Source organism: Petaurus breviceps, unplaced genomic scaffold (assembly GCF_028583685.1).
Source record: "Petaurus breviceps papuanus isolate PSGF00001 unplaced genomic scaffold, PetGlider_PUasm1.0 84, whole genome shotgun sequence".
In the NCBI taxonomy this organism is placed as follows: domain Eukaryota; kingdom Metazoa; phylum Chordata; class Mammalia; order Diprotodontia; family Petauridae; genus Petaurus; species Petaurus breviceps.
This window is the reverse complement of record NW_027186645.1, coordinates 13952593-13966206: the sequence shown is the minus strand read 5'-3', so window position 1 is coordinate 13966206 and position 13614 is coordinate 13952593. Positions and strand designations below refer to the sequence as shown.

General features: G+C 38.2%; 1 long non-coding RNA gene across 1 annotated transcript in view; it reads left to right on the top strand.

Moving 5' to 3' along the window:
- Positions 1 to 6132: 6132 nt before the first annotated feature.
- The window catches only part of LOC138176209 (uncharacterized), an 11844-nt gene continuing 4362 nt past the window's right edge, over positions 6133 to 13614 (top strand). Inside the window, exon 1 of the long non-coding RNA XR_011172189.1 lies at positions 6133 to 6304. This is a non-coding gene — a long non-coding RNA (uncharacterized lncRNA). The remainder of the gene's footprint in view (positions 6305 to 13614) is intronic.

The window sequence follows — 13614 nt, the reverse complement described above, 5'->3', positions numbered from 1 at the left end:
ATATTTGCTCTAACAAGTCAATGGTCTGAATATACAAAGGTGCCTAATTTGGAAATAACCTTCATATTATTAGCCAGTCCTTCATTACCTGTTCATAATATATTCAATTTCCTTAATTGTGATACTATTTATTGTTCACTGGGTGCCACCTGGCTTTCTCTTTGGAGAAAGTATTCATGATGCCTAGGTATGAGGCTTCTAAATAAACTGCAAAGACTTTTATCTCACTTGTTTGTTGCTCTTGAACTATGTTTTCCAGTATATTTTTTACTATTCACTTTTGCAGGGTAGTCACAGAATAGTGAAGTACATGGTATTTTAATTGGGGGAAATGGGGTGTCTTTTCAAGTTCAATGCAGAGTATTCCTGCCTCCTCAGCCTTACAGCATTTTTTGGCACATGGGATAAAATTATTTTCATAATGATCACAATTGTACATGTCCCCATGAAATGTTTTTTGTCTAATTAAAATAAATCTACCTCCTCATATTGTTAATTTCAGGACTGCGTTATATACATCCCTCATTGTTTTTCTCACCTATTTGAGTTTTATTTGTAATGGCTACTATTATGTAGAAATAAATCAATTCAATTTAAACCAGAATTTATAAAGTACCTAACCTAATATGAGGGCTATTCTTGGGGCCTCAAAGACAAAAATGAGTCCCATCTCTCAATAATAACCAACATTTGAATGGCACTTCAAGGTTTGCAAAGGGTTTTATATATGCTGTCATTTTCTCCTTGCAGTAACTCTGAATTAGGCACTCATCATGTCCATTTTAAAGATGAAAAAACTGAGTCAGACAAAGGTTAATTTGATTTGCTTAAGATCACACTGCTAGTGAATATCTGAGGTGGGATTTTAACTCAGGTCTTCCTCATCCCAAACCAGCATTCTATCCACTAGGATATCCTAGCTGCTTCCAGGTATGTTCTACATTTTGTTTGGGGAGAAAAAAAAAGACATATTGGGGAAGTACAGTACGAAATATATACAAAGCAAATGGAATATATTTTTTTCTGGGGGATGGGGAAGCACTATCAGCTGGGCAGAATAAGAAAGGCCTCGTTTGGAAGTTGGCATTTGGGCTGAGCATTGAAGGAGGCTAGGGGCTCTGAAATTCTGGCTAAGTGCTAGTGCTCAGATATGATCACTTTGTCTTGGGAATTGAGTTTCACTGTCCTCTGTTAGCAGTGTCTTTTGCCTTAGTAAGGAAAGAATGTGACACAACTTTCTTCATTGCTGACCATCTGCACCACGGCACCTTTGCTATAGATTTATCTGTTCTATCAGAACGGCAGCTGGTTAACAAATTTGTTCTCTAATGCTTTTCCAAGCTCTGGACTGCACAAACATCATAACCTTGGGGTCAGTGCCTCATGAGCTCTTTTTCCCCTTCTCATATAATCAGACTTGTATGGTGCACTGCCAGGAGTCTTCTGTGTGTTTGTAAGAGATCTTACAAAACAAAAACAAGCACAGTATCTGTTCATCAACTGGGCTTCACCTTAAATAGGATTTCCATTGTTACAAAGGGAAACGTGTTCACCTGCAATGACAACAGTTCCTATATGGTTGTAAGAACGCTTTCATGTGGCTATTTGTAAGTAGTTTGCAATGCTGGGGCAGCATGGCAGGATGCCACAGGCCAATGAAGTCTTTTGGCCACAGGAAAATTGCACAAACGTTGCTTTGTGTCTTAATCATTTAGGGATATACTGTTCACGCCCTAATCATTTAATGTAAGGGCAGGACTAGCCGCAGGCAAAATTATTAAGTGGAAATTTGCAGCTTCCATTCCTCTTTTGTACGTCCTGACCCCATTGTGCCTAGTACACTCATGCTGCCCGTGGCCACTGCAGGCCTGTCCTTGTTTTTTTTACCAGTATGTTGTGCTCAAGAATTATCAGCTCCTCCTCTTCCCCCCAAATTTCCACTCCCTTTGTGTCCTTTTCACAGCTAGTAGTCAGGGAGGAAAGAGAGTTTCTAAATACTAATTTTGAAAGCTATAAGGATCTATGGTTTCACTGGCAAAAGGACCTCCCTATAGTAGTCAGTTTATGACTTAGAATATCAGTATTAGAGAGTTGTCTGAGACAAGCAGAGATTTTAGAGATTGGTGAGTTACATGGCTGATTGGTATGAAGGACAGAATTCGAACTCAGGTGTTCCCTTTGCCAAGCCTAGCACTCTCTCTACTAACCCAGGGTTCTCAACCTATTTTATTTCATGAACTCTGACAATCAGGTGAAGATTGTGACACCTTCCCAGAAAAACGGCTTTAAATATATAAAACACAACACAGAATATTACAGAGGAAAGCAGTTATTATGATATACAATAAGATATTTTTACAAGTTCAAGAACCTTAGCATACAACTGGCATGTAGTCTCCCACTTTTGAAGGTGAGCTCCTTAAGAGGAGGGGCTATGCTTTGACCTTTCTTTGTATCCTCAGCATTCTGCACAGTGCCTGGCACATAGAAAATACATAATAAATGTTTGTTGACTGACATATAGACTGACTGGATAGCTACCAAGTTGTCTTTGGTTGGTAACACGATCTTGTGACGAATATGGATTATATTTTTTAACCACTTCCTTTTTTTCCCTCTCTTAGGGGAAATGGTGAGAGGCTCCATCCCCACCTGTTTGTTTATCACCTATTAAAGCTCAGTTGATCTTGTCTCCCTTAAGCAATTTCTTCCTTATACAAATGTCCATCCTCTTTAAATCTCTTCTCCTTTTCTTCTGTCACCAAAAGTCTTATTGTTAAGGAGAAAAGTGAACTGATAAACAGATATGTAATGGCTCCTGTACTTTCATGATTTAAAATTTCATTGACATAGCAACTCTTTACTTATCCAAGATAGAACTTCTATGTCTCGGGCACCTTCAAGAATCTTTGAGGCTGAAAAGAAAGAAAATCCTTGTAACAAATATTCATAGTCAAGCAAAACAAATTCCCACACTGGCTATGTCCAAAACGGTATATCTCTTCCTGCGTATTAAGTCCATCAAAAAAGGAGGAAAGGGACAATTTTAGAGAATCTTGGGAAGACACGCATGAATTAATGCAGAGTGAAATGGGCAGAACCAGGACAAGAATTTGTATAAAAAACATTGTACAAACAAACAGCTTTGAAAGACATTAGAGGTCTGATCAACTAAATGACCAACCATGATTCCTGAGGACTAATGATGAAGAATGTCATGGATCTCCTGATGTTAACCCTTGATAATTTCTAGAAGTTACCTTAACCTTTTTGGGTCTCAGAGTTTCCTCAAATGAGTTTCCTCATTTGTAAAGTGAGGGAATTTTACAAGATTGTCTCTGAGGTCTTCCACTTCTAGATCTATGAATCACTAGTAACTTTTTCATATTTTTTTTCTGTTTTGTTTATTAGTATCACCTTTGAGGAGGAAGTTCTGGAGAAGTTTCCCAGAAGAAGGTCTTTCGCTTAGGGCTCAAGAGAACCAAGTTTAGTCTTGAAGGGAACCTTTCTCCTAGAGGGTGGGATCATTCCCCCCCCCCCCACATTCTCTGGTTCATTATGTTTCAACTCTGGAGTTTTGAGAAAACAATATTTTAAGTAAAATTTAATTGTGGCTTATGTCTAGGGTGTCCACTAAAGAGAATGAAAGTGTCCACTCTAGGAATATTACTCACTGTACAAAGTAATAGAGATCAAGTGGGTTTTTTGTATTTATTTAGTATTAATTTTCCTCCAGTTACATGTAAACAACAATCTTTAACATTTGTCTTTAAAATTTTGAGTTCCAAATTCTCTCCCTTTCTCTCTCCACCCATCCTCATTGAGAAGGCAAGCAATTCCATATAGGTTACATACATACACACATATGTAGTCGTGCAAGACATATCTGTAATAGTCATGTGAAAAAAACATAGATGAAAAAACTCAAGAAGAATAAAGCGAAAAAACAACAACAAAAGTTGCTCCAATCTGTATTCAGACCCCATCAGTTCTTTCTCTGGGGATGGAGAGCATTTTTCATCCTAAATCTTTGGAGTTGTCATGGATCATTGTATTGCTGAGAATAGCTAAGTAGATACTAAGTTTTTTATATCTATTTATTTCATTGATCACAAAAGAAATACATGCTCGTAAGTATAACTTTAACTATTTAAAACATAACCATTGCTCCATTATGTTCTCCTAGGAGGTAGGTAAGATTCCTGGGAAACTTGTGGGTCCATTGAATAGATTTCACTTTCACCTAAGTGAAATCTGTCTGAATAATAATTAAAAGATTTAGGTCTTCTGGCTAGCTAGTTTGTCTTAGGCTTTCACATTTCAGAATGATTTCATCAATGGTCATCTCTTTCCCTGACAAAAATCAGTTTCACACAGCACCTCCTACTGGTCAGCACCTAGGAACTCCCAACATCTTGAACTCCTAACATAGTCACCAAGTCTAGCAACATCTTCTCTAAGGATCATTCTTTGTTTACTTGTGCTCAGGAAAAGAAATAAAAAGAGGCAACTCAGGTCTTGAGGTTTTGACTTGGGCTCACAGAGACAAGTGTATATTCTCATTGCCATATGCATGTATCCATCATGGATGTAGCTGGAGAAGGGAAAAGGAAAGAAATTCCCTTCTTTCAACCTATAAAAATTCCAGGGAAAATACCAAGTGACTTTTCAGAAGGAGAGACAGAGACAGACAGAGACTGTGTTCTCTCCCTTTAAAGTCTATTACCTCCTGGTTCTAAATCTAAATCTGTAGTTTAGAAAAAGTCTCATAAATATCAGACAAATCTCTTTGTTATCTGTTCCTTTCCTATTACCCCTATCTTTGTCTACCTTACTAACCTCCACGTTCTCTACAAAGTGGTCATGCGGGCCTCCTTGTGGCTCATTACATATATAAGTCAACTCTGAATTCTGAGCTGGGGGAACTAGTCATTCCTCATGTTTGGAATGGTCATTTTTCTTATCTCACCTCCCAAGTTCCCTGACTTCCTTGAAGTCCCATCTTCTTCAAGAAAACTTTCCTGGTTGTCCTGCATCTCAGCAACTATCCTCCGAGACTACCCCCCAATTTATCCTGCATATATCCTGTTTGTATAATTGTTTGCATGTTGTTTCCACTAAGAGATGGCAGTATCTCCAGGACTTAGCCCAGTGATTGACACATTGTAAGCACTTAATAAATATTAACTAAATCTCAGTTTCTTCATCTGTAAAATGAGGATAGTGATACCATTTACATTTAAAGCTATTATGAGGAAAGAGTCATATAACTATGTGCTTTTATATGTAATGGGGCAGCTAGGTGGCACAGTGGATAGGGTGCCAGGCTAAGAGTTGGGAAGACTCATATTTCTGAGTTCAAGTCTAGGCTCAGACTCTTACTAGTTCTGTGACCCTGGGCAAGTCACTTTACCTTGTCTGCCTTAGTTTCTTCATCTGTAAAATGAGCTGGAGAAGGAAATGGGAAACCACTTACAGTATCTTTGCCAAGAAAATCCCAAATGGGGTGAAGAAGAGTCAGACAGGACTAAAATGGCTGAACATTATACATAGTATGTCAGTTATTTCATAAACATAGTCTAGATTACACATAGGACATTTACCAATTAATTTCAATACAATTCCGTCCAACTGAACTTTACCACGTAATTTTCTCATTTCATTTGTTATCCTGAAAAAGATTCATTTTACAATGTGCTCAGTTCAATTCAACAAGCACTCATTGAAAGTGTTTTTATTATGTATAAAGAATTGTTTTGGGTTCTGGGGATTCAAAGACAGAGTCAAAATATCCTTGCTCTCAAGAAGCTGAAATTCCCTGGAAAAGGGGAAAATAATAGATCAAAACACTTGGAGAGTGAATTTACATGGTTCTCTGTCTCTTTCTCTCTCTGTCTCTGTCTCTCTGTCTTTCTCTGTCTCTGTCTCTCTGTCTTTCTCTGTCTCTCTGTCTCTGTCTCTCTGTCTCTATCTGTATCTCTCTGTTTCTCTTTGTCTCTCTCTGTCTCTGTCTCTCTGTCTCTGTCTCTCTCTCTCTATCTCTCTCTCTCTCTCTCTCTCTCTCTCTCTCTCTCTCTCTCTCTCTCTCTCTCTCTCTCTCTCTCTCTCTCTCTCACACACACACACACACACACACACACACAGAGTTTGTGGGGACATCACTGGTCTATTTCCCTGAATCAAATAGAATTTTGAGACCTCATCTAAAAACGGAAAGAAAACAGAAAAAGAAAAGAATTCATCTGAGAAAAACTATAGTGGCATTTGATTTATAATTAGCATTCCATCTCAAAAGTCTCACACGGTAAGTTCCATATGCTTGATTTATCTATTTGTGAAGCTCTGAGTTAATCCTACTGGGATTCATCCACAGCTGTGGATACAGGAAGTGTAGATGTGCCAAAGCTCGAGATGAGCTGGCTTAAACCATCACATGTGGCTACACTGGGTGTTGCAGCATGCCATAACTTGGGGAAGAGGGAAATACTCTTAAATACACATATTTTTTTTCCCTGAGTGTATTGTACAGTGATAAAAGTTTCTATGACGTGTCCAGGTATATGTTTAAGATGTGTGAATTAAACATGTAGCTTGTGGACCACTGAGTCTCTATACAATGTGGCTTGGATAAACAATTATGCATCTTTTTCATTGGAAGAAATCAGTGTTTGCTCTTAGGGTCATATGAAATTCACAGACGTGGAAGCTATGGTTGAGTGGGGTCATGATTTGATGCTTAATGGAATTTTTTCTAGCTATATGGTAATAGTTCTATTCTCTAGTCCTCCATGGGTTATCTCATACTGGACACTACTGTACATTCCTCCTTTTGGCAAGGGATAGGCATGAGCCAGAAGGAGTGATTTCTGCATTATTTGAAGGGAAAACTCTAAACTCTTAAAGAGTAGGAGTCAGCACCATATAATTGTCTTGCTTAGAAGTAGAATACAAAAGAATTACATAGAAGTTAGCAGCTCCTTTTTAGACTCACATCCTGATCTTCAGTCATGTATCATGTCTTAGTCACATAAATTCCTGATGTGGGAGTGTTTGTGGAAAAAAATATGCACTCCCTTTCCTCTTTCACCTCGGTCTCGGATGCCAAATTGACTCTTTCATTGCCATCTTCTGGCTCATCAGCACAACCTTCCTCTCCTGTCCTGTTATCTCTCCTGGCCTGCCCCCCCCCCCCAATTTTGTGTTCTGTCTTATCAATGTAATCTTTCATTTGGATCTTTTAAAATTGAAAAGCTCTTGGGCATTTCTAGTTTTTATTAGAAAAACATTATTTTAAAACTTCCAAATTTATCTGTGTTTATACATCATTGCATTGCTATGAGAATCAAATAAGATTAAAAGTATGAAAATTTTATATAAATGAAGACTTGCTATTAGTTTTTCTCACCCTCCATCTCTACAGACATTCTAAGATGGAACTATTGCTTTTGACTTATTTGGTCTCATACATTTTCTTCATTGGAATCTTTTGAATCAGTGTGTTATAGCTAAAGGATAAGTGCTTAGCAGAGTGCCTGGCATATAGTAGATGTTTAATAAACATTAATTGGCTGACTCACTCACTGAATTTGGAATCAGAGGACCTGAGTTCAAATTCTGGATGCGTTACTACCTTTGTTACCTTGGGCAGGTCGCTTAACCTTTCTGAGACTCAATTTCCTCATCTGTAAGGCAGAGGAGTAGGACTAGTTAACCTCTAAGTTCCTTCTAGCTCTAGATCCTCTAAGTCAATCTTTTAAACTGTTTCTTCCCTGCTCTTCATCCATATATTTTCTTTATATAGCACCCAAAGCTCTTCTAATGTGGCACTCAGGGTCAAGTCAACAGGCATTTTCTTAAGTGTTTGCCCTGTGCTAAACCCTGGAAGTACAGTTACTAGCAGAAAGAAAGATATCCCCCATCCTCAATGGGGGATGACAGCATGTAAAAGGAAGCTGAAAAGATGTGGGAGAGAGGAAGAAATGAAGGTACCAGAGTAGAGGCATTGTAGAGAAAGTCTCGAAGAGTCAAGAGCCTTGAGAGGAATGAAGACAGGGCTGATGTGGATGTCATCCTTAAAATAGTGGATCTAGGAGGAGGCAGTCAACCAGAGGAAGAAGCCAAAGCAGCTCAGAGTGCTTCCAGCATGTGAAGTCCAAGGATGGAGTGCGCTCCCAAGGTAAAGTGGCTTCTCAGGCATTGTGGATAAAATCTGGAGTCAGGAGTACAGCCTGGAAGGAAATGAAGTGGTCATTGGCTTTCTCAAACTACATACAGCTCACAAGCCCTTTTTTCTTATTAAATCTATTAGAATAAGCCAGAATAAAATGCATGACATCATAGTAAAAAAAAAAACCATAGCATCATTGCTTTAGGGTTGGATAGACCCTTAGGGATCATTAGATAATAGAATGATAGATTTAGAACAGAATGGGACATTTTTCCAGTTAAGGAAAGAGTCTCAAAGAGATTAAGTGACTTGCATGATAAAGTATATGAGATGGGATTTGAATTCAGGATTTCCTGACTCCAACTCTAACACTTTATTTACTCGAATCCTCTCAGTTTTCCAATGAAATGGGAGACTCAGAGAGTAATCTACTGAAGCAGAATGCAAAGTAAATTGGTGCTGGTGGCTGTCCTTCATTCTCCAAGAGGACCAGAATGACATCACTATATGAGAGTCAAGTTACAGTGTGTTTGACTGTGGCTGATCAGACCATAGGATCTTGGAATGCCCTACTACAGGCTGGGCAACAATTGTCCATGTGAACCTTTGGATGGATTCTCTAAATTTCCGCATCTTGTGTTTCTTTTGAGAGACTTCAATTCTGTTTTGCTTGTAGAACTTTGATGATGGCACAGCATGATGGCTGGTCCTGTGCCAGTGTTTCCCATGTCATGCAGTCAGTTCATTGAGAATGTCCTTTTATTGCTTCTTCTGACCACCATGTGAGCACTTGCCTTGTGTGAGTTCTCCATAAAATAGTTTTTTGGTAAACATGCATTTGGCATTTGAACAATGTCAGCCCATTAGAGGTGCGCTCTCTGCAGGAGAGTTTAAAGGCTTGACAGTTGAGTTCTAGAAAGAACCTCTGTGTCCAGTACCTTGTCTTACCAGGTAATCTTCAGAATTTTCCTGACAATTCAAATGGAAGCTATTCAGTTTCCTGGAATGGCACTGGTATACTGTCCAGGTTTCACAGACACACAAGAATGAGGTCGGCACAACGGCTCTGTAGGCCTTTAGTTCAGTAGTTAGTTTAATATTCTTCTCTCCCACACTTTGGAACCTCTGAAACACTGAGCTAGCTCTGGCAATGTGTGTGTCAACCTCATTGTCAATGTGTACATCCTTAGAAAGAGTACTGCCAAGGTAAGTGACTTGCAAAGTGAATAACATAGAATTAAATCAAGGAGCAAGCATCCTTATCAACCATTTTGCAATGACTATTTCCTATGTCTTTGGGGACTTCAAGTTTACTTCCTAACTATACCTTCCTATCTTTAACACCTCTGCAGAGGGACACAGGCAGTTTCACTGACTTTCTTTTTGCTTTCTGCTGTCTTATTTTTTAATTAACTAATTTTTAATTTTCAAAATTTACTTTTCTAAGACTTTGAGTTCTAAATTTGCCTCCTTTCCTTCACTCTCCTCTCCCTAAGACAGCTTGCAATTTGATGTAGGCTATACATATACAATCATATGAAACATATTTCCACATTAGTTTGTTGTGAAAGAAGAATCAGAACAAAAAGGAAAAACCACAAGAAAGAAAAAACAAAAAAGAGAAAATAGTATGCTTCGATCTGCATTCAGCCTCCATAGTTCTTTTCTCTGAATGTGTATATCATTTTCCATCTTGGGTCTTTTGGAATTGTCTTAGATAGATGTAGAGCTAAGTCTATCAAAGTTGGTCACTACACCATGCTATTGTTACTGTGTACAGTGTTCTCCTGGTTCTGCTCACTTTGCTCAGCATCAGTTCATGTAAGTCTTTCCAGGTTTTTCTGAAGTCTGCCTGCTCATCATTTATAATAGAGCAATAGCATTCCATTATATTCATATACTACAACTTGTTCAGCCATTCCCCAATTGATGGGCATCCCCTTAATTTCCCATTCTTTTCTTCTAGGTGTTATTGGTATTATATAGCTTTTAAAGCCACAACCTATATTTTCAGCCTCCTTGGACATTATTCCTCTTTCTATGCTTTGAGATCCAGCCAAACTGGCCTGTTTTTATTCTTCACACATGACAATTTCCTGTCTTTGTGCCTTTGTCTTGGATACCTGTAGTGCCAGTGCAAAATTTACAGCGCCCATGATCACAATAGAGACCATGACTATAACTATCGCATGACGTTTGATCACAAAATATGTCAAACTCTCTGAATAGAGGATAAAGTTGAAGGATTTATTTAAACATCAGAAAACCAAATCCCAAAACCAGTAAGCTGAAGTACCAAAGATATTTAGAAACTATAAAAATGCTGAAAGCCACAGCATCCTTTAGCCTTCCCACAAACCAATACAAGATCAATAGTTACTCACAAAACTCTCTATTTTGTTGCCTAAGCTCCTCTCTCCCCAGCTGTCTGCAATGGTCAGATTTGCTCTCTACCAGATTCTCTGTGGGTTCTGCTTCTCCTCAGCAAACTCCTCCCACCACAAGCTCCATGTAACTACATTCAGCCTATCAGGGGGCAGAGTTTATCTTCACAGCAGGGGAGTTCTTCAAACTCCTCCCTAGGTCTATTAAGGGGCAGGGAAGATCTTCAAATTCCCATTCCCATTACAATGCATTCTTTCTTTACCTCTGTTTCAGAGTCCCCCTTTCTTTTAAGATCTAAGTTCATCTTCTACATAAAACCTCTCCTGATCTTCTCACCTACTAGTGTCCTCCCTTCAAACTATCTTGTTTATTTAATTACTCCTTATGTTTGTATTTATCAAATTTATATTTATACTACAAATATTTTGTATGTCCTAGTCTCCCCCATAAGAGGGCAAGCTCATTGTGAGCAGGGATTGGTTGGTTTGGGGGGGGGGGAAGGTTTGGATTTATATTCTCAGTTCCTGGAGACACATATTAAATACTTGTTGATCTATTGACTGATTTAGCATTAGCACTTTGAACAAACTGAACCATTCCCTGGTAGTGTTCTTCCATAGATTCTCCACAATTGATCATTTGACATAATCAGTCAATCCAAATACATTAAGTATCTGCTATGTACCAGGCACTATTTTAGGTGCTGGAAATAAAAAGTCAAAAGTGAAATAGTTCCTGCCCTCCGGGAGCTTATATTCCACTAGGGAAGACAAGATGCACATATCAAGTAAGATATGGAAAAAATAAATATGAAGTGGTTCTTTTTTTGGTGACGTTAGCAACTAGGGGGAAGGAAAGAAAAGATTGCATATAGAAGGTGGCCCTTGAGCTGGATTTGGAAAGAAACAAGAGTCTAAGAGGGAGAAGTTAGGGTTCCTAGATGCTTTTCTTTGGGTTTTTTCTCTTCTGTTTATATCAGTGAAGTATATTCAAGCTGTACATTTGCTATTCTTTATTCTTTACTCACGACTGGTCCGCCTTCATTATCAAATATATCTTTCCTTGCTAATATCTCCTACACAATGTATTCTGTAGTCTCAATGAGGCGTGAAGGTGACCTTAGGTTCCTGAAGGCTGTGTCAGAGGACCATGGCATCTGGCAGATTCTAGTAAGCTGGAAAATTTCAATTTTGGTCTTGGTAACAGAGTAAATCTCTTTTCTTATGATCAGCCTACGTTGTTCTTGTAATCAGGAAGACCTGGGTTAGTATCCTAACTCTGAGATTATTGGATATGATCCTGGACAAGTCATTCAACCTTTTTTACTCTAAATTTCCTCATCTGTAAAGTGAGGACACTTACCTCCTTGGGATGTTAGAAGTATGAAATGAGATAACATACATAAAAAGCTTTGCTATATAAATTTTAGCTATCACTTCCAGCTGCGTAACTAGGTGATGAACAAGCCATGACAATCCATGAAACAAAAGACAATATTTTTAATTGCCTGCAATCTAGTGTGGTCCTTCTCTTTTTCTTCCAGGGTGTTAGCATAATAAAACAGAGGAAAAGGGGGCAAAGGGGTCTAAGAATCACAGTTTTTAGACCCTATATAAATATTGATTTAATTTTAGTTACTTTACCAGTAGTCATATCCATAAAACGTATTTTGACTTTCAAATTAATATTTCAGGACATTACTGAAGTATGATTTCTCCTGTACAGTATAGAGGTGAGCAAAAATATGACAGAATGGATAGAGAGCTAGCCTCAGTTAGGAAGACCCATGTTCAAGTCCTGTTTCTAATATAAACTGGCTGTGTGAACCTGGGCAAGTCACTTAATCCCATAGGGCCAATATGCAATTTTCTAAGACTATAAGTTTCAGAGGTGTCCACCTATACTAGTAGAGAGAGTTTGCTCTTTGAGAGTTCCTTATGCTAATGAAATCCCAGGTACAGTATCCAAGGGATGGATAATCCCTTGAAATTTTGATGGCATCTGAAAGATATTAAAAATAAAAATTAACAAAATGCCAGAAAACACAAAATTGAAATCTAACCAATTGTTTGGATTGCAAATGGTAAATAAGGGTTCCAAGGTTGCTTACAGCTTTATGTAAACTGAGTAAAGTCGTCAATTTACTTTTTTTGTTTACTTATTGCATAGCTACACACGACAAAAAGAAAGAAATCCATAGAGATTTATCAACATTTCCAAATCATTGAATTCTATTTGAATTAAGCTACCAAAAGCTACCAAAAGCAAAGCCCTGATAATTCCCAATGTGAATAATGGCTTTAGAGACATGTGAATTTTCTTTGATATTCAACAGCGAAGAGCTCTTTGAAATAACTTTTTATCCTTACTTATTTTAGAGATACCGCTGGTTCATTATCCACATGTGCCAGAACAGGAAGTTCTATTTCCTTAGCACTTTGCCACTTAGCTATTCAGGAGGGAGTGTGAAAACGTGTTTGTAAAAGGATGGGATCCCCTGCCTTTTCTGGTAGCTGAAATTAATTACCCAGCTGAAAGGGTGCCATCTTTCCTTTGTCCATGGTTAGGTAAATATACTGACTTAAAATTGAATGTTTTTCTTATGATTTTGATTTGTAATTACTTGAGCAATGCAAGCATTAAAATCTAGAGTAATATGTTTTTAATGCTGCTCATAGTAAAACCACGGATAGAGAAATGAAGACAACATTAATTGGCAACATCTCTTGGGTCGGATACAGTATACAATTATGATAGATAGATGTTGCTCTTGTTGAGTCGTTTCAGTTGTTCCTGACTTTTCATGACCCCATTTGGTGTTTTCTTGGCAAAGATACTGGAGTGTTTAGCCATTTCCTTTTCCATATCATTTTATAGATGAGGAACTAAGGTAAACTGAGTTGAATGACTTGCCCAGGGTCACACAATTAATAAGTGTCTGAGGCTAGATTTTAACTCAGGTCCTTCTGACTGCATGGATAGTGCTCTATCCACTGTGTGACCTAGCTGCCCAGTAGGAAGGAAGGAAGGAAGGAAGGAAGGAAGGAAGGAAGGAAGGAAGG